General features: G+C 44.3%; 1 long non-coding RNA gene across 1 annotated transcript; it reads right to left on the bottom strand.

The window, feature by feature from the left end:
• Nucleotides 1-64: 64 nt before the first annotated feature.
• LOC144334454 (uncharacterized) lies at nucleotides 65-8,121 on the bottom strand. The gene is made up of 2 exons (XR_013404276.1): nucleotides 7,748-8,121; nucleotides 65-1,363 (listed from the first exon to the last, which is right to left on the bottom strand). It is a non-coding gene; the product is annotated as an uncharacterized LOC144334454 (long non-coding RNA).
• Between the last annotated feature and the right edge of the window lie 6,738 nt (nucleotides 8,122-14,859).

Below are 14,859 nucleotides of genomic sequence, written 5' to 3'. Positions count from 1 at the left end.
TCAGGTCAGTGAGTAATCAGTAAGTCATTGGTGCCTACTTGAGATTACCAAGTTCTGGGGGAAGTTTGTTCAAGTGGAGTTTTATCATGGGACAACAGTTACCAGCTCAACACAAACAGTATATAGAAGTGTTAAAACAATTGCTTAAGGCTAGCAGAGCATCAGTTTCACAGGCTCAATTAAGGGACCTAATCACCCATGCTAGACAAACTGTTGTAGTGCAAACTGTTGTGATCCCAAGCCCATGGTTTCCAGAGGAAGAAATGCTAGACATAGAACTCTGGGAACAAATGGGGAGAAATCTTAAACAACATCATGTGCAAACGCAGCAGGTCCCAGCAACAGCTTTAACGTTATGGGCTTTAATTAGAGCAACCCTGACTCAGTTACACACAGAAGAGCCTAAAAAGAGGAAGGAGGAGAAAATGTCACCTGCCATATCACCTCCTCTTCCCGGTCCTAATACTGTGTCCGGAATTGGTTCCTTCTGGTGGGTTCTTGGTCTTGCTGACTTCAAGAATGAAGCCGTGGACCCTCATGGTGAGTGTTAACAGTTCTTAAAGATGGTGTGTCCAGAGTTCCTTCTGATGTTCAGATGTGTCTGGAGTATCTACCTTCTGGTGGGTTCGTGGTCTCGCTGACTTCAGAAGTGAAGCCGCAGACCTTTGCAGTGAGTGTTACAGCTCTTAAAGGTGGCACCTCCGGATTTGTTTCTTCCTCTTGGTGGGTTCATGGTCTCGCTGACTTCAGGAGTGAAGCTGCAGACCTTCGGTGAGTGTTACAGCTCATAAAGGTAGTGCAGACTCAAAGAGTGAGAAGCAGCAAGATTTATCGTGAAGAGCAAAAGAACAAAGCTTCCACAGCTTGGAAGGGGACTAGAGTGGGTTGCGGCTGCTGGTGCTGGTGGCCAGCTTTTATTCCCATATTTGGGCCCACCCACGTCCTGCTGATTGGTACATTTTACAGAATGCCAATTGGTCCATTTTACAGAGTGCTGATTGGTGCGTTTACAAACCTTTAGCTAGACACAGAGCACTGATTGGTGCATTTACAATCCTCCAGCTAGACACAAAAGTTCTGCAAATCCCCAACCGACCCAGAAGCCCAGCTGGCTTCACCTCTCAATCTCCCCTCTAAACAGGACACCCCAACTGCTGTGGGGAATTGGGCGATGACCACTCTAGCCACTTCCTGCTGGATAGGGGTGAAGAAGGGGCCCTGCAGTTGTAGTGACCTCCAGAGGGGAATTCTCTAGGCCAGTGAAAGGGCAAGTGGGTCAGTCCAGGTTCCTTGGTAGACATTTTTAGTTGAGCCCTTTTGGGGTTCCATTTGTAAGATCATCAGTAGCTTGATGGCCTTGATCCTAGAAGAAACAAATTTGATAAGGAGGTTAAAAATACAGGGCCCGAATGTGAGTAATAGCAAGATGGCTGCCACGGGACTTAGAAAGGGGAGAAGCCATGTTGCCCAACTCCAGAGACTGGTATAAGAGTTTGAAAGGCGTTGTCTGATTTCAGAAGCCTTTTCCTGTAAATGCCAGGCAGCATCTCATACTATCCCTGACAAGTCAGTGTAAAAACAACACTCTTCCCCTAAGAAGGTGCAGAGTTCTCCTTTCTCAGCAGTGAGGAAGTCTAGGCCTTGGCGGTTTTGGAGAGTCACTGCTGCCAAAGAGTCTACTCGGGATTGTAGAGTAAGGATAGATTCTGTTATCTCTTGCAAACTGTCTGAGAAATCCTCTGAGAGTGTGGGTAGCAGGATAATGAAGTAGATAAACTGGCTATTCCAGTTCCTGTAGCAGTAGCCATTCCTAACCCGGTAAGTAGGGGTATTAGTTGTATGGCTCTGCGCTGATGGACTTGAGCTTTGAGGGGCACTGATAGGGTCTGATTTCCTGGGGCAATGTTAATGTTGGGACTTAGAAAGACTAAGGTGCAGGCGCCTGTCCAGTTAGTGGGGAGGCAGATGTAGGTCGACATTCCACATAAGAAGAATACACCTTGGCTGGGTAGACAGAACTGGTTATGTATGTTAGAAAGGTGTGTGAGTTTGTTGTTTTCATTTCCCATACTCCTAGAGTACTTGCCAAGGTAGCTCTGGTGAGTGGCTGGAAAGGGGTGTTGGGAGCAAACTGAGTGGCTCCCTGTGTTCTATTTTCCCATTGGAGAAAAAACAGTTTTCTATCTACTAGGAACCATTCGAGAGTGATTGAAAGAGGAGATGAGAAGGCATTCACTAGTGGTGGGGGCGCTGCTGCAGGGGGTCCAGGGGTGAATGGTCACGCAGGGAGTATGTTTGCCATTACAAAATCTGGACTGTTTGTTAAGCAGGCAGGAGGTGATGATTTTGGGGGGCCCTGAGAAGTGGACAAGCCATCTAAATGGAGTTATTTCTGTGATCAGTTGGGGCTTGAAGTTGTAGTGTGTAATTACACTGACGCGGTAGTAGGTGCCCCAGGGGCAGACCTGATAACAGGTTGCGTTGGATGCATAAAGGGGCTTGGAAAGTTAAGACGGTATTCGTAGTTACAGGGCCATGTATGGGCTTTTCATTGCTTGTGCAATAGGTGAGATTGCAAATGTAAGGACATAAAAGTTGGATTGCACGTCCTGTTAGAGTATTCTTGGTCCTGTCAGAGACGGGGAAGTCGGCTAATGATTGCATATTTAGAAGTCGGAAAGGTTCTTTTCTTTCATAATGAGGGTGGTAGGTTAAGTTGGTAAAGACCCAGGTATTTCCAGGAATGGGAGTGGCAGCGTAAGCAGAGGTTGATAGAGAGATAAAAAGCCTACAGTCATTTGCCAGGGAAGGATTGGTTTTAAGTACTTTCCACTGACTGGCTTCGGGTATAAGTACCTTTCCTTCTTCTGTCATTAACCACCCAAGGGGAGAAAACTATGCCCCCATGAAAGTCCCCATTCTGTTTCAGTTGGGGAATACTGGGGCTTAATCTCTTGGAGGGGGTTGTTCCATACCAAGGGTCCTTCCATAGGTACTTCTAATGGGAGGTTCTGCCTGGCAGCAACTTTGGCCTCAACATCTGCCCAACAGTTTCCTTCTGCTTTTTTCCCTTCACCTTTCTGATGGCTTTGGCAGTGTGTCTGCCACCTCCTTGGGTTTTTGCACTGTGTGCAATAAGTCCATAATTTCCTTGTGGTATTTAATGGGTGTTCCCCCAGAGGTTAGGAACTCCTTTTCTTTCCATACTGCAGCATGGGTATGTAGGATTAAATAAGCAACTTGCTATCTGTATACACATTTATTATTTTTCCTTTTCCCATTTCTAAGGCTCAGGTAAGTGCCACTAGTTCTGCTAACTGGGCGCTAGTCCCTGGGGTAAGAGGCTTACTTTCAAGTACAGTTACATCACCAACGATGGCATAACCTGCCTTTCGTATCCCATTTTCCACAAATGAACTTCCATCCGTATATAGGTTAATGTCAGGATTAGCTAAGGGGACTTCTAAGAGATCATCTCGGGTGGCATAAGTCTGGACTATAATTTGTTGGCAGTCATGCTTGATTGGTTCCCCATCCTCTGGGAGAAAAGTGGCAGTATTGAGGGCTACACACGTACGTATTTGAAGCACTGGTCCCTCAAGGAGTAGTGCCTGGTATCTAAGTAGGCAGTTGTCTGATAGCCATAAACTTCCTTTGGCACTTAGTATGCCATTTGCATCAATGAGTAGTCCAGACAGTGAGATCCTTTCCTTGTATTATTTTGATAGCCTCTGACAGTAAGACAGCCACTGCCGCAACTACCTTTAAACAGTGAGGACAGCCTTTTGCTACTACATCAGTTTCTTTACTTAGGTATGCCACTGGTTTTGGGGTTGTTCCACGAGTGTGAGTAAGGACTCCAAGAGCTATCCCTGCTCTCTCTGTGATGTATACAGAGAAGTTTTGGCCTGTGGGAAGGCTTAAAGCTGGAGCTTGTACTAGTGCCTGCTTTAAGGTTTTGAAGGCTGTTTCTGCCCCTGGTTCCCATTCTACTATTTAAGTATTTGCCCCCTGGGTCTCCTTGATTACAGTATAGAGGAGCCTGGCTATCTCACTGTATCTGGGGATTCATAGTTGTCAAAAGCTGGTGATTCCAAGGAACGCCTGCAACTCTTTTAATGTCTTAGGGCGAGGATAAGTATAGGCTGTATTTGTTCCTTTCTGAAGGTCCTGGTCCCTCTGGCTAAGATTAGCCATAGATATTTGACCTGCTGTAGGCAAAGCTGGGCCTTGTACCCTTGATTAGCTAGAAAGTTCAAGAGATCTAGAATAGCCTGCTGGCATGAGGCTTCTGAACTGGTAGCCAAAAGTAAATCATCCACATACTGAAGGACCAGAGTGCCTGGACTTGAGAAGTGGCCTAGATCTTGGGCCAGTGCCTGACCAAACCGATGAGGGCTATCCCTAAACCCTTGAGGCCAGACCGTCCACGTAAGTTGGGACATGTGGTCTGTGGGATCCTCAAAGGCAAAGAGAAACTGGGAGTCAGAGTGCAGGGGAATACAGAAGAAGGCATCCTTGAAGTCCAAAAGAGTGAACCATTCTGCTTCCTCTGGTATTTGAGAGAGCCAGGTATAGGGGTTTGGTACAACTGGATATAGAGGAATTACTGCCTTATTGATGAGTCTAAGATCTTGCACTAGTCTCCACTGACCATTTGGTTTTTGTACTCCCAGAATTGGGGTGATGCAAGGACTGCTGCATTTACTTACTAAGCCTTGAGCTTTTAAATGTTTAATAATATCCTGTAATCTTTTATGAACTTCAGACTTTGAGGGATATTGCCTTTGATAAGGAAAAGTGGTGGGATCTTTTAGCCTGATTTGGACTGAGCGGGCATTTTTTACCCTTCCAAATTGTCCTTCCAATGCCCAGACTTCAGGGTTGATTCTCTCCTCAAGTAGGGGACAACAAATGGGTAACTTGTTCCCCATATTCATGTAGATAATAGCTCCAGCTTTGGCTAATATATCCCTCCCTAATAAGGGTGTGGGACTTTCAGGCATAACAAGAAAGGCGTGTGAAAAGAGCAAAGTCTCTCAATTACAACTGAGGAGGTGAGAGAAATACCTGGTTACAAGCTGTTCTAGGATTCCTTGGTTTTTAACAGACCTTGAGGACAGTCATCCAGGACAGAAGATTAATACTGAGAAGGCCGCGCCAGTGTCCAGGAGGAAGTCAGTTTCCTGGCCCTCAATGGTTAAACATACCCGGGGCTCAGTGAGGGTGATGACATGAGCTGGCACTTGCCCTACACACCCTCAGTCCTGTTGTTGGATCATCTGGTTGGGGGCTTCTGGCCTAGAGAACCACTGCAGTCTGGGGCAGTGTGCCTTCCAGTGATTGCCTCGGCACAGTGGACATGGACGAGGGGGCAGTTTCTCATTGGACAATCTTTTTTAAAGTGTCCTTGTAAACCACACTGATAACAAGCCCTACAGGGTGATTGGCCTGCTCCATTTTCTGTCCTCTCTGAACCACCAAGGTTTGTTTGAGGGCCATGACTAAGGCCACAGCCTTTCTCTGATCTTGCTTTTCCTTTTGGGCCTGTTCCTCTTGGTCCCTATTATAGAACACTGAGGTTGCCAGGTTTAATAATGCCTCCAGATTTTGTTCAGGGCCCAGGGCTCCCTTTTGGAGCTTTCTCCTGATATCTGCGGCTGATTGGGTAATAAACTTATCTTTTAGGATCAATTGACCCTCGAGTGAGTCAGGTGACAGGGGAGTATATTTTCTTAAGGCCTCCCATAGCTGCTCAAGGAAGGCAGAAGGATTTTCTTCCTTTCCCTGAGTTATGGTGGACATCATTGAATAATTCATGGACTTTTTCCTAATTCTCTTCTAGAACACAGGTCAATGGATGTTTACAACTCCAGTCCCCATGATCTGAGTCAAGGTCCCAGTGGGGATCCATACTGGGCATGGCTTGCTGACTGGTAGGAATTTGTCCCTTTCTTCGACTTTCATTCTATCATTTACTTGACTAAGATATCTCCAAACTCTCAGGCTGCAGCTAAAGCCACATTCTTTTTATTAAAGGCCAGGGTTTGATCTAACAATAGTATGACATCTCTCCAAGTGAGATCGAAGGTTTGCCCTAGACTCTGTAGGACATCTATGTACCTATCAGGATCATCTGAAAACCTCCCCAGGTCTGCCTTGATCTGCTTTAAATCAGAGCAGGAGACAGGGACATGTATCCGGGTTAGGCCAAATTCCCCTCCCCATACAGCTTGAAGGGGACGTAACCAATAGCCTGGGGGGGTTTATGGTCCTTTGGACATTTCTTTGCTTATTTCCTTCTGTGAAGGGGAGATTAGAGGAGGCTTATCATCAACAGGAAGGAAGCTATAGGGAGGTTAGAATATGGGGGTAAGCTGAGAGGTCTTCCTGTGGGATGTAAATTGCAAGCTTTGCATAGTTGTGTATTCTCCTTCAATGAAAAGAAAGCTTGGATGTAAGGTATTTCACTCTATGTGCCTTCCCTCTTACAGAAAAGTTCAAGCTGCAGGATAGTATTGTAATTTATATGTCCCTCAGGTGGTCATTTTTCCCCATCAGAGAGAGAATATTGGGACCAGGCTGTAGTACAGGAAAAAAATGAGCCACCTCTTTTTCAGGGTTTGCAGGTCAAATTGGTTCCAATGGCTTAGGATGCATTTCAAGGGTGAGCCTATTGATGCCTGAGTGTTTCCCATCTGAAAGACAAAACTGCCTGCAGTTTTGGTTTGTTTGTTTCTCCCCCTGCCCAGGAACATGCAACAGTCCCTGGACCCTGCTGATCAGAATAGTTGCACTCACCAATGCAGCAGCAGAAACACTAGTTTTCTTCCTAGACCACAAGGAGGAACGAGGAATGTCAGATTTTGTGGCCCTTACCAATGCATTCTCGAAAACCTGTTACAGTCCTAAGCATTCTTCTGTTAGTATTGGGACTTTACTCTTGTCCTATAAAGATGTTATGCCCCAAAAATGAAGTGGAGGGCCACACCCTGAGGAAGGGGAGGGATCTCCAGAGTTGGAAGAGTGACGCCTTTTGTCCTCACTTGCATAGGAAAGATATCATTTCTGAAGCTCCCCATATCCTAGCTTCAGGAATAGCTTTTGTTAGGCCTGCTTGTCTGAGGAGGGATCCTGAATTCCAGAGAGTCCCCCCTATGATGGGGCTTTGGGCAAAAATTATGTCTTTCTGATAGGTGAGCCCGGGTGCTAAAAGAAGGAAATAGAGTCCTGGAGTTAATACTATAAATAATTCTTAGAGGAGAAGCTAGAAAACACCAGAGACAGGGAGTGGTTTTTAGAAGTGGGACTAGCCTCGGAGAAGAGAGGTAAGAGAAAGTTTGTCTGACAGGCATTAGGACCCTGACAGGGGAGGGTCAGGATAGATACGATAGATGGGCGAGTCTTGCTTGGGTGACATGACTCTGACTGTTCTGCTCATGGCCGCAGGGTCAACCAGCTTGTTGTCGGAACCCTGGAGCTGAATGGCTTTCCTCTCTGTTGACCCTCGTCTCAGCCCGGAAGTTTAGGAAAAGTGGAAGCTGGTTCCAGGCAAACCAACGCTCTTGACTCCGAAGAGTCGGGGGTTGTTAGAGAGCCCTTTCTCAGAAAACCTGACTCCTGTGTCTTTAGTCTGGTGACCCCGCTAGTTGCCTTTAATTGACCAACAGATACCCGGTATTTAGCCCCCAAATTCTAAGGAAAAATAGGACAGAATAGCAAGTGAAAGGGGTCCAGTGGTACTCACCACTTGGTGATAGTCCCTTTGTGGTTGCCAAAATGTGTCTGGAATTGGTTCCTTCTGGTGGGTTCTTGGTCTCACTGACTTCAAGAATGAAGCCGTGGACCCTCACGGTGAGTGTTACAGTTCTTAAAGATGGTGTGTCCAGAGTTTGTTCCTTCTGATGTTCAGATGTGTCTGGAGTTTCTTCCTTCTGGTGGGTTCGTGGTCTCATTGACTTCAGACGTGAAGCTGCAGACCTTCGCAGTGAGTGTTACAGCTCTTAAAGGTGGTGCATCCAGAGTTGCTTCTTCCTCCTGGTGGGTTCATGGTCTCACTGACTTAAGTAGTGAAGCCACAGACCTTCACGTGAGTGTTAAGCTCATAAAAGTAGTGCGGACCTGAAGAGTGAGCAGCAGCAAGATTTATTGTGAAGAGCAAAACAAAGCTTCCACAGCTTGGAAGGGGACTGGAGCGGGTTGCCACTGCTGGTGCTGGTGGTCAGATTTTATTCCCTTATTTGGCCCCACCCATGTCCTGCTGATTGGTCCATTTTACAGAGTGCCAATTGGTCCATTTTACAGAGAACTGATTGGTCCATTTTTACAGAGTGCTGATTGGTGTGTTTACAAACTTTTTGCTAGACACAGAGTGCTGATTGGTGTGTTTTTGCAGAGTGCTGATTGGTGCGTTTACAAAACTTTAGCTAGACACAGAGCACTGATTGGTGCATTTACAATCCTCTAGCTAGACACAAAAGTTCTCCAAGTCCCCAACCGACCCAGAAGCCCAGCTGGCTTCACCTCTCAATATCACCAGGCCGAAATAACAAAGAGGAAACGTAGGTTTTACCTGAGCCTCCTCCTCCAATAGATAAGAAAAAAGACAGAGAGTACACTATAGCTATCAGTCCCTGTCTTACACAGGCAGCATTAGAAGGCGAGCCCTTAGCCTGCCCAGTGATGCAAAATTGGCAAGGCAATCAGTTACATAAAGAAATAAGAAAAAGCATTAGAGGCTGGAGTCATGTGACCAAGCGGGCAGCAGACAATGTGGCTTCCACAGACAACACAGGCCCCAGACATTATGCTGAAGAAGCAGAAGGCTAAGCCAGATAATTTATTCATTTTTAATTATCTCACTTTGCCTACTACCTGTACTTGCTACACTCCATTAAGCCCATCTTCTAAATCTGCCTTTTTTCAACCCTGTTATCTGGGCAAACATTCCCTTCTCAGCTTCTAACAACGCAACTGCTTGGCTGGAAGGAGTTAACATACCCCTGGTGGGGTTCCTTACTAACAGCACTCATCAAACTAAGATGCCATATAATACTACAGGTCACTCTTTGACTAGAAAAGAATGTTGCTAATTGTACTCGTAATTGTCTTTTGTTACTTGCTAATTCTAGGATGCAAAACCAGAATAAGAGCAGTGACCACCTCGCCTGACAAACCTACAGCTGCACATATCTGCGCTCTGCAATCAAAAAGTCCTAACACAGAAAACAAAAAAGGGGGAGATGTTGGAATTCACTCAGGATGGTGGCAGAATTATTAAAAGGAAATATTAGGGAAAGTTATAGGAAATAGTCACAAACCTTTCAGAAGGATGAAATATTACATAACTTGTAATAATTGAACAGGCTGAAGGCAGCCGGTTCTTACCTCAGAGTATTAGGTCATAGGGTAAATACTAGGGACAATAGAGCCTTCCCCAGTTAAGTCTGTTTACCCTACCTCCATTAACCAACCTTTTAGCCAGATGGCCCTGGGGCCGGGGGGGGGGGGGGGGGGGGGAGGTCGACCAGGGATATTGCCCCCTAATGGTATTTACTTTAGACCGCAGTACCTGAGCTTTAATCATTCATGGAACTACTCTCTTCACCATGTTAATTACCCTCAAGTGTGTTTACTCAAAGCTTCTGTTGTTAATTCTATACTAAATAAATGCCTGGAGCGCAAGTCGCTCAGGGCCTGCCGCGGTGACAAGCCTCTCTTGATGTGTAGGCAGTCGGACACTCAGCAGGACTGGCAAAACAGAATATCTGTGTGTCAGTGTACGTTTTATTCATCCGTCCTTTGGATCAGGGTCTGCGGGCAGACCCCTGCAGCTAATGCCCTCTTGTGAGGAGCAATACCTCAATTGGTGCCCCGTGTGAGGAGCAATACCACATAACTACGTATCACTGGAAAGGGACTGAGGAGATGGAGAAAACAGTCTTGAATGACCGACATCACCCCTATCTCTGGCAGCAGCAGTATACTGCTGAGAGCCTCTCTGGGCACTGGAGGAAGGCAAACATAACAATTGTGAGGCATTGAACTCAGTGCTGTCCTGTTAGAGCAGAAAGGAAAACCAGACTAAACTCAGCTGATGCCCACCCATGAAGGGAGCTTTTAAACCAGCCCCAGCCAGAGGGGAATTGCTGATCCCAATGGTCTGAATTGGAGTTCCTGCAAATCTTGCCACCTAGGGCAAAAGTGCTCTGGGTCTCTAAGTAAACGTGAAAGGCAGCCTAGGCCATAAGGACTGCAACTATTAATATTAGGTGAGTCCTAGGGCTGAACTAGGCCCAGAGACAGTGGGCTATGGGGGGCACATGACCTACTGAGACAGCAGTTGGAGCAGCTAAGGAAGTGCTGGTATCACTCCTCCCCTAACCCCAGGCTATACAGCTCGTTGTTCCAAAAGAGACTCCTATATTCCACTTGAGAAGATGAGAGGCAAGAGTGTGGAGGACTTTGACTTGCATCTTGGGTATCAGCTCAGCAAAAGCAGGATAAAGCCTCACTCAGAGTAGTGAGGCCCCCATTCCATGCCCTAGCTCCTGGATAGTATTTGTAGACACAACCTGAGCCAGAAGGGAGCCCGCTGCCTTGAAGGGAAAGACCCAGTCCTGGCAGCATGCATCACCTGTTAATTAAAGACCCCTTGGGCCCTGAACAACCAGCAGCAACACCCAGGTACTACACAGAGGACCTTGGGTGAACCTCTGAGACTCGCTGGCTTCAGGTGAGACTCAGCACATTACCAGCCGTGGTGGTTATGGGTCAAAATTTCTGCTTGAGAAAAGCAGAGGGAAAAGTACAGGGGACTCTGTCTTGCACCTTAGGTACCAGCATAGCATAGCCACAGGGGAGTAGAGGACCCAGTGGGCTCTTGGGGTCCTCAATTTCTGGATTTGACTCTCCAACACCATCTCTGGACCTGTTCTGAGCCAGAGGGGAGCCCATGCCCTGAAGGGTGAGTTACAGGCCAGGAAGCATTCACCACAAGCTAACTTAAGAGCCCTTGGGCCTTAAGGGAACTTTGGCAGTAGTTTGGCAGAACTCCCCATGGCCTGTAGTAGCAGTGGGATGGGGTGAGGCTACTGTGCCTTTGGAAAGGCGAGGGAAGAGTGGGAAGGACTGCATCTTGTGGTGTGACTGCCAGCTCAGCCACAATACCAGAAGAACACCAGGTAGACTTCTGAGGTTTTTTATTTTAGCCCCTGACTACCAGACAATTGCACCTCTGGACTTACCCAAGACCTAGGGGAACTCGCTGCCCTAAAGGGAAGGACACAGGCTTGGCTGCCTTTGCCACCTGGTGATTATAGATCCCCAGGGCCTTGAGTAAACATAGACAGTATCCAGGGAGTAGTTATAGCAGTCCATGGACAGGACCCAGTGCTGTACTAGCTTTAGGTCTGACCCAGTACAGTCATAGTGGTGGTGGCCACAGGGGTGGCTGTGTCACTCCACCCCCAACTTTAGATGTCTCAGAATAGAAATAGAGACTCTTTGTTTGGGAGAAAGTAAGAAAGAAGAGTCTCTGCCTGGTAATCCAGAGAATTCTCCTGGAAGTTGTCCAAGACTATCAAGGTGGTACCTCTACGAGCCTGCAAGGAAAATAATGTGACTGAGCCTAGAGTGCCCCCTAAAGTATATACACCTTAGATCACAACTCCCAAGTCCTTTCAAATATCTGGAAAGCCTTCTCAAAGAAGGACAGGTACAAACAAGCCCAGATAATGAAGACTACAATAAATACCAAACCCTTAAATGCCCAGATACTGAAGAACATCTACTAGCATCAACACCATTCAGGAAAATATGACCTTCCCAAATGAAATAAATAAGCCACCAGGGACTAATCCCAGAGAAACAAAGATATGTGACCTTTTTGACAGATAATTCAAAATAGCTATGTTGAAGAAAATCAAAGAAATTCAAGATAACACAGAGAAGTAATTCAGAATTATATCAGATACATTTAACAAAGAAATTGAAATAATTTTTAAAAATCAAGCAGAAATTCTGAAGTTGAAAAATGCAATTGGCATATGAAATAATTCATCAGAGTCTTTTAATAGCAGAATTGATCAAGCAGAAGAAAGAATTAGTGAGCTTGAAGACAGGCTATTTGAAAATACACAGAGGAGACAAAAGAAAAAAGAACTAAAAAAAAAAAAAAAAAATGAGGGCCAGGCACGGTGGCTTATGCCTGTTTTCCCAGCACTTTGGGAGGCGGAGGCAGGCAGATCACATGAGGTCAGGAGTTCAAGACCAGCCTGGCCAACATGGTGAAACCATGTCTCTACTAAAAATACAAAAATTATCTAGGCCTGATGGTTCATGCCTGTAATCCCAGCTACTCAGGAGGCTGAGGCAGGATAATTGTTTGAACCCAGGCAGTGGAGGTTGTAGTAAACCGAGATCATGCCACTGCACTCCAACCTGTGTGACAGAGTGAGACACTGTCTCAAAATTAAAAAAAGAAAGAAAAAAAAGAAGCATGCATACAGGATGTAGAAAACAGCCTCAAAAGCAAATCCAAGAGTTATTGGCCTTAAAGAGGAGTTAGAGAAAGAGATAGGGGTAGAAAGTTTATTCAAGGGGATAATATCAGACAATTTCCCAAACCCAGAGAAAGATATCAATATCCAAATACAAGAAGACTTTAGAAACCAAGCATATTTAACCCAAAGAAGACTACCTCAAGGCATTTAATAACAAAACTCCCAAAGATCAAGGATAAAGAAGGAATCCTAAAAGCAGCAAGAGAAAAGTAAAAAACATACAATAGAGCTCCAATACATCTGGCAGCAGACTTCTCAGTGAAAACCTTACAGGCCAGAAGAGAGTAGCATTACATAAAATGCTGAAGGAAAAAACTTTTACCCTAGAATAGTATACCCAGCAAAAATATCCTTCAAACATGAGGGAGAAATAAAGACTTTCCCTGACAAACAAAATTTGAGGGATTTTATCAACACCAGACCTGTCTTACAAGAAATGCTAAGAAGAGTACTTCTATCAGAAACAAAAGGACATTAGTGAGCAATAAGCAATCACCTGAAGGTACAAAACTTACTAGTGATAGTAAGTAAACAGAAAAACACAGATGGTTATAACACTGTAACTGTGGTTTGTAAACTACTGTTATCCTAAGCAGAAAAATTAAATGATAAACCAATCAAAAGTAATAACTACAACAACCTTTCAAGACATAGACAGCACAATACAATACGATATAAATAGAAACAAAAAAAGTTAAAAAGCAGGGGGATAAAGTTAAGGTGTAGAATTTTTATTTTGCTTTTGTTTGTTTGTTGGTGTTATGCAAACAGTGTTAAGTTGTTATCATTGTAACAACTGTGTTAAAGTATTATTTTTAACTAAATAATGGGTTCAAAGATAGTATTTGCTAATCTCATAATAACCTCAAACCGAAAAACAATAAATACACAAAAAATAAAAAGCAATAAGCTAAACATATCACCAAAGAAAATCACCTTTACTGAAGGAAGACAGGAAGGAAAGAAAGAAGAGAAGACCACAAAACAACCAGAAAACAAACAACAAAATGGCAGGAGTAAGTCCTTATCAGTAATAACACTGAATGTAAATGGACTAAGCCGTCCATCAAAAGATATAGACTGACTAAATGGATGAAAAAAAATTGATCTGTTGCCTACAAGATACACACTTCACCTATAAAGAGAAATAAACTGAAAATAAAGGGATGGAAAAAGATACTCCATTTTAATGGAAACCCAAAATAAGGCAGGAGTAGTCATATCAGACAAAAATAGATTTCAAGAAAAAAAAATAAGAAAAAACGAAGAAGGTCACTATATAATGATAAAAGGGTCAATTCAGCAAGAGGTTATAATTTTAAATATATATGCACCCCACACTGGAGCACCCAGATATACAAAGGAAATATTATTAGAGCTAAAGAGAGAGACAGGCCCTAATACCATAATAGCTGGAGACTTCAACATCCCAATTTCAGTATTGGACATGTCTTCCACACAGAAAATCAACAATCAGTGTTTGATTTTCTGTTGAAAATTAACATTGTACTTAATTTGCACTGTAGACCAAATGGACTTAATAGATATTTACAGGACATTTCATCCAATGGCTGCAGAATACACAATATTTTCCTTAGCACATGGATCATTCTCAAGAATAAATGATATGGTAGGTCGCAAAACAAGTTTTAAAACATTCTAAAAAATGAAATAATATCAAGCATCTTCTCTGACCACAATAGAATAAAACTAGAAGTCAATAAAAAGAGAAATTTTGGAAGCTATAAAAACACATGGAAATTAAACATTATGCTCCTCAATGACCAGTGGATCAATAAAGAAATTAAGAAGGAAATTGAAAAATTCTTGAAACAAATTATAATGGAAACATGACATATCAAAACCTATGGGATACAGCAAAGGAACTACTAAGAAGGAAATTTAGAGCTATAAATACCTACACCAAAAAAGAAGGCAAACTTCACACAAGATTGGGCACTTTCAGGTGCTATAGCCGTAGACCAAAAAAGAAACTTTAAATAAAAAAATCTAATGATGCATCTTAAAGAATTAGAAAAGCGGCCGGGCATAGTAGCTCATGCCTCTAATCCCAGCACTTTGGGAGGTCAAGGAGAGCAAGTCACGAGGTCAAGAGATCGAGACCATCCTGGCTAACATGGTGAAACCCCATCTCTACTAAAAATACAAAAATTTGCTGGGCCTGGTGGTGGGCATCCGTAGTCCCAGCTACTTGGGAGGCTGAGGCAGGAGAATCGCTTGAACCCGGGAGTCGGAAGTTGCAGAGAGCCGAGATTGCACCACTGCACTCCAGCCT

Source organism: Macaca mulatta, chromosome 14 (genome assembly GCF_049350105.2).
Source record: "Macaca mulatta isolate MMU2019108-1 chromosome 14, T2T-MMU8v2.0, whole genome shotgun sequence".
Taxonomy (NCBI): domain Eukaryota; kingdom Metazoa; phylum Chordata; class Mammalia; order Primates; family Cercopithecidae; genus Macaca; species Macaca mulatta.
Note: the sequence above shows the minus strand (reverse complement) of the source record. Positions and strands in the feature narration are given on the sequence as shown.